We start from the raw sequence: 5,908 nt of genomic DNA on the forward strand, positions 1-5,908 counted from the left end.
CCGACGCAACGTGCCGCCGCAGGGACGCGAGCGGCTACCGAGATACGCGCTGAATTATCTACTACGATAGTCCCTTCAACTCGGATACCCACGTACGCTGCGTACTCCGCCTACTCCTCCTTTTCTTCATCTTCTCTTACGGTGAGGGAGAAGCGGCGCATGGGGAATCCGCCGTCCTTGGCGATGCCTGCGGGATGCAAGCCGCTGCTATCCACCGTCTCGCTGGCACTTGGCCGTCACGGCGCTTATGCATCTTCGGGAAAACGAACGGAGAAGGCGTTCTTAAAACGGCATCAGCCGCGGCTGATCGTATGTAAATACGCAGCATTTCATCACGGTAAATCTCGCAGATCGCCGAATCGCTCTCAACCATCGCGGCCAGCTTCGGTGCCGAGTCGGTACGGAAAAATCGACCAATAATCGTCGAATGCGCAGAACCGCATTCCATCGACGGCCGAATCTATTCATCATTCGCGCTTATATACGCGTGTAATATACCGCGATTCGCGCGCGTAGGTGATCGTAGGTGTGCGCGCTTACGATACGTTTGAATATAAATATCGGCGCGCCGTGTGTAAGCGCGCCTACCTGTGGTAGCCATCGCGCCGGCGAGACACTGATTGAATTGAAGTAATATCAGGAGCAGTGAGTAATGATCACCTGGGATTCAAATGTAGGCTCTACCAGTGATTTCTGTTCATATGCACGTGCGCGCCCGCGCGCGCACAGGGTTCTCGTGTGCATGTGGATCAGATAGTGTGTAGTCATGCCAGGTGATTATATCGCATTATATGAGAAGTCTGCTACTGTGTACTCAGTCCTCACGAGAAGCTCCTCCGGACCCCTTTATCCCTCTCTCCATCCTCCCCCTCCGCACCCTCGTCTGTCGACGAAGAACTTTTGACCGAAGGAGATGGCCAACCGGTCGGTCATCCCTATATTCATCATAAGAAGTTATTATCGTGGATAAGGCATCGAAAAAAACCTCTTCAGACTTCCGGTTCGAATCTTTTAGAATCGAAATACTCAGAAGCGAAATCACTAATGCACGAATGTTTTTATTTTAATTAAATCAATATCTGTCAGCAAATAGCAAGTATGATTAGAAAATAAATTATATACTCTAATTCTTTGTGTATACACAATATATATGTTTAATAATTTAATATTTTAACAACAAGTATAATATTTTTGTAACATTTTCCTCATGTGATAAAAAAAGAAAGGAAATTTATTATAAGTGCATTTAAATAATTTGATTAAATATAGTTAATTCGAACTTAATTATGAAACAGAATTTTTATGAAACGAATCCTATTTATATTATATCATTTACAATTACATTTCAAAGAAAAGATCTAGAATATTTCTTTATCTAATTTTTATAGTAGAGGCACGACGTTACAAATAATTCTTCTTGCTATGCTTATGCATAGGAAAGGCTGAATCACGACTTTGTTCTCTGATTTTTCCGCGGGCCCTAAGTTCGACGAGGTGTCGGGTAAGGCACTTGACTTGAGGACGTGGATACGATTCAGCAGACTGGTATCGAGTCAATAAGATCCCTGCCGGGCATATAGGTTCTGTCCGGGTGGTCCTGAGCTCCCGGGCATTCTCGGGGCCTCAAGGCCTATGGAGCACGCGGACCAGGCGCCCCTTTATCCGACTGACGCGTAAGACAATGTAGCCCTGGCCGTCTGATTGATACGCGATACTATCCACGTATCGTAACACCATTCTTCGAAACATACCCCGTGCGTTCTCCGTATTTTATCGAATACTATCTTTGATTAAATTCTAAGAAAATTGACAATCTTCTGCTTCCATTGTACTTGTGATTTACGTTTTTACGGTTGTGCGTATTAATAATCATCAGCGTATCCCCATTCGCCAACGTATTATTGTTCTTAAAGCTTGCGAGAAACAATATAGAAAGAAATGTGACATCTCCCGCGTCGAAAAATGTATGACAAATATCATCATACACGAGGTACCACGTACGGATGTTCTCTCGACACCCGTTGCATTAGGCGCGACGCCGCTCTCCGTCAACCGGTTCAATGATATCTCCTACGTCTTGGCGATGATTTATTCGACGTAAGATGGCTGACTTGGGTTACCCAGCGGCTCCCCTTCAGCGTAAGTACTCTAAACAGAAGCTATTGTGAACGTCCACGGTGAGATGGACGTACCCCACGCACGAAGCATGGATCTCCGATGCTACTGGACGCGCACACGCCCGTGCACGCGCGTACGTACACGCGCGCGCACACTAGCGCATTTATGTTTGATCATCAGTCGCGGGGATCGTTGGGGTTTGGTCATAACCTTTGATGCGGGAGGGCACGGACAAAATACCTGACGTAGTGGAGATAAGATCGCAAGCGTTATTTCATTCGCTATTCCTTTTGATACAAAAATTATTTTGCGGATGGCGTATCGCAAACGAGACTCCGGCGAGCTCTGCTCCGCTTCGGTCTGGACATCCTATCCCGACGGTGAAATATGTATCGACCGACCATAATGTCCCCGAGGCGCAGCGTGGACTCCAGAAGTCTCGCGATTACGCTTATACCGCGCAAAGATTTATGAATACTTTCCAGAGGCTTGTGGTTGTTAAATTGAATTAACGCCACTTTCAAAATTTTGTGGCATCTCGCTGTTTTCATCATGTTTACTTCATTACAAATAGTATGATCATATGTGAAGATTCAAACGGATATTTCAACGGTATGGATCTTTTTACGGTACCCAAAGCGATTGTTATTATATCAATCAAAAAGCGTACATTTAATTATTCGTTTCATGCAACCCGTCATCGAGCGCGCGATTATTTCGCGTGAACGCATCCACGCACACAATGCCACACGTGTAATCTTGTGTGTGTTTTTCCCATGGACGCGGTTGGGCTCCGCAATGGACGGCGACTCTGCGAGGATGATTACATGGTATCGACATCTTACAATGAGCCAGGAAGAATTCTGTGCGTAGGTATCTCCATTCTGCACCCCGTAACCATCCCCGTGGAACTCGCCCAAGGGTGTGTCCCGGATAAATGGTCGGCTATCTTATTGAGCTATCAATGGCCTGACTTTAACCCTTCACCGCGCGACCGGCAACACAGTCCACGGTCCGTGAAACCTTTGATCTTCACCGCGCTGGCTCGTATGTAACTATATGTTGCATTATGACTTTGCTGCACTTATTGCCGCTACACTACTGTTACTCGCAGCGGTTCTCATTGACACACATTTCTTGGGTGACACTCGTTCGACTTTTTTTTTTTAATATTTCGTGAAAGAAGCTGATACGTTATTTTTAATAACAGTAATAGCTAAATATCTGCAATATTTTACGCTTGTGTTTTTCGTATGAATAGATCTATCTCATGCATAAATCGAAAGATCAAAAAGTGAACTGATATCTAAAAAGAGATCGGACGAATCGCATATGGACACTCAAAGAAATTGCTCGAGAAGCAGTTGTGTTAAGGCACACTCACGAGTCGTAAACAAAGCCAATAAAATATTATGTACGCAACATACAGAGCCGAGATACGGATGGTCGGAGAGAGACCATAATAACAGCCGCAACGCATAATTGCCAGAACGATTGAATTTCTATATTACCGCGATGCCTGAGCAGTAAGATGTATGACTCCATACCGACGGCATCATCTACTATCTGTATATCTTAAAGTACACAGCCTTACCTTCTCTTTTTCACGGTTCTTATGTTTCCTTATTATATTATTCCCATGATATAATACGTTTGAGACACAAGATTGTATTGATACTATTATATTCTTCTATATAACATTACATGACGGTATAAAAACATAACTAAGAGATATTTTTCAATACGATTATTTTAAAAATAATATCACAGAAAAAGAACATACATTTCTAAGATATGAGATGCTATATATATATATAAACTTATTTAAGTTAATATTATTTTACGTGATTCTATGAATATTTGAGCGTTTCTTTAAATTACACTGTTATGACAAAATATTGATGCAATTAAGCGGAGCTAAGTATTCTCTTCCTTTAATATTCTCCGACTCTGACTTTCCACTGGAATATCGTTTCGCGATTATTTTCGCAAGAGAACTTGTCCGTTTTCTACGTCTCTCGCCGCGCGATCTCCGGCAATTCCCAGATAAACACGTATGATTTTTCAATGGCGTCGATCTCGCGTGACGCATCATAGAGCAACGAGGTGGATACGAGCCAAACGGATAGCAAGAGACGACGACGTACGCCCGGCAATGAGTTACCGGGCGGGGACTATAACTCCCCCGGTGATATACGACTGTATCTCGGTACCATTTGGCAGACGTAGATATATTATACGCATTCCGCCACGACGTGAATTTATTTATTCTATAATTATCGCGTACAATCGGTAATGCGCCCCGTGTGAGCGCACGCGGAGGGATGCGCACTCTCGCCGCTCATTTCCTGGCCATTTTCGGATATGCCGAAGAAATCCTCGAGTAACGTCTACGCGTGTGATAATTAATTGTTGCAATTATACTGTGGCTTAATAACTATTCGCGAGATATACACAGCCGGCTGTTTGAATTGAAACAGTAGCTTTTTTTGAAGACACGTACAGCAGAAAAGCTTACGAATGGGAAGATCAATAATCGGTAGCTGATTAAGAGTTGGGTGATAAATAGTAAGTGATGTTGAAAAGGATAATTGGAAATATTACTTGTTGCCAGAAACTCTTTTCTTTTTATCGTGTCAATTATGTTTCATTTATGTTCTACCTCTACTTTCTGTCGTATCATTCCGAGGATACGTATCTCGAAAGTATCTCTTGATAGCGAAACTGATAGCACAATGTCGAGCACAAGTAGGCGTTGTCCAAGAGGCCACAGAAAAGAAGCCGAGAGAAGCGAAGTTTGAAGGAGTAATGTGGCACGGAGGGTATGACCAATCAATTACTAGTAGTGCAGCTCAGGCCCCACACACAGTACCAATATTACCGGGTCCATTACCTTTCGTCCGCTACACCTCTGCCGCGGCAGAGAAAACAGAGAGAAGGTGAGACGATGAGGAGAAAGAAGAGGAGTCGTATGATGCATGCTTACAAATTCGCCTGCCGGCTATGACGTCGCTGCGACCCGTGAAGATCGAGCGTGACTTGACTTTTTGCACGTATCCGGCGTATGTGCGTAATATATGCGTGTATAACGTAACTGATCGGGACATTACACTATGCATCTTTGCCAGCCGATGCAATAAATTTGCTTCGACGGTTCATTTATTAGTCGTACGAACGCTTCGTTCTAATCCTATATATTAAATGAGAATGGTTTTTGCTTTCTCTTCTCACGCAGATGATATGCGTATAGTATTGCATGAGATGTTATATAAAGAGATATTTATTTTATTATTTATTTTATAAATAATTAAAAAATTCAAATGGCTCTCTAGATGATAAGTGAAAATACTTTGGGGAAAGAAATTTACATTAATAGATACTTTTTTGTAATAAATTATCGTTTCAGTGAAAAAATATTATGATAAATTCTATAATATATAAATCTTACAACGATAAATGACATTATATGTGCAATAAAGTTTTAAGACTTAGGATTGAAATTGAGATTGAACGAAACATTAATATTTGAACATAAATATTAATCTAAATTGAACAGTTTCAATGTATATTCACGGAGGAAGCGAATGTTTCGTAAATGCTTAACTTAGGGGATCACCAACGTTGTTGTGCCCGAGGCACGTTCCAGGCGTGAGTTCAGTCGAAGATGTCGAACGGGACCGAACCACAAGAAGATATTTTAATTATCGTGCACACACTCTCCATTGGTTTATAGCCCAATTATGGAATCCACCCACACGCGACTTCGACTGCACCATTTTGACATTTGTGG

Source organism: Mycetomoellerius zeteki, unplaced genomic scaffold, assembly GCF_001594055.1.
Source record: "Mycetomoellerius zeteki isolate Tzet28-1 unplaced genomic scaffold, Tzet1.0 scaffold102, whole genome shotgun sequence".
Classification (NCBI taxonomy): Eukaryota; Metazoa; Arthropoda; class Insecta; order Hymenoptera; family Formicidae; genus Mycetomoellerius; species Mycetomoellerius zeteki.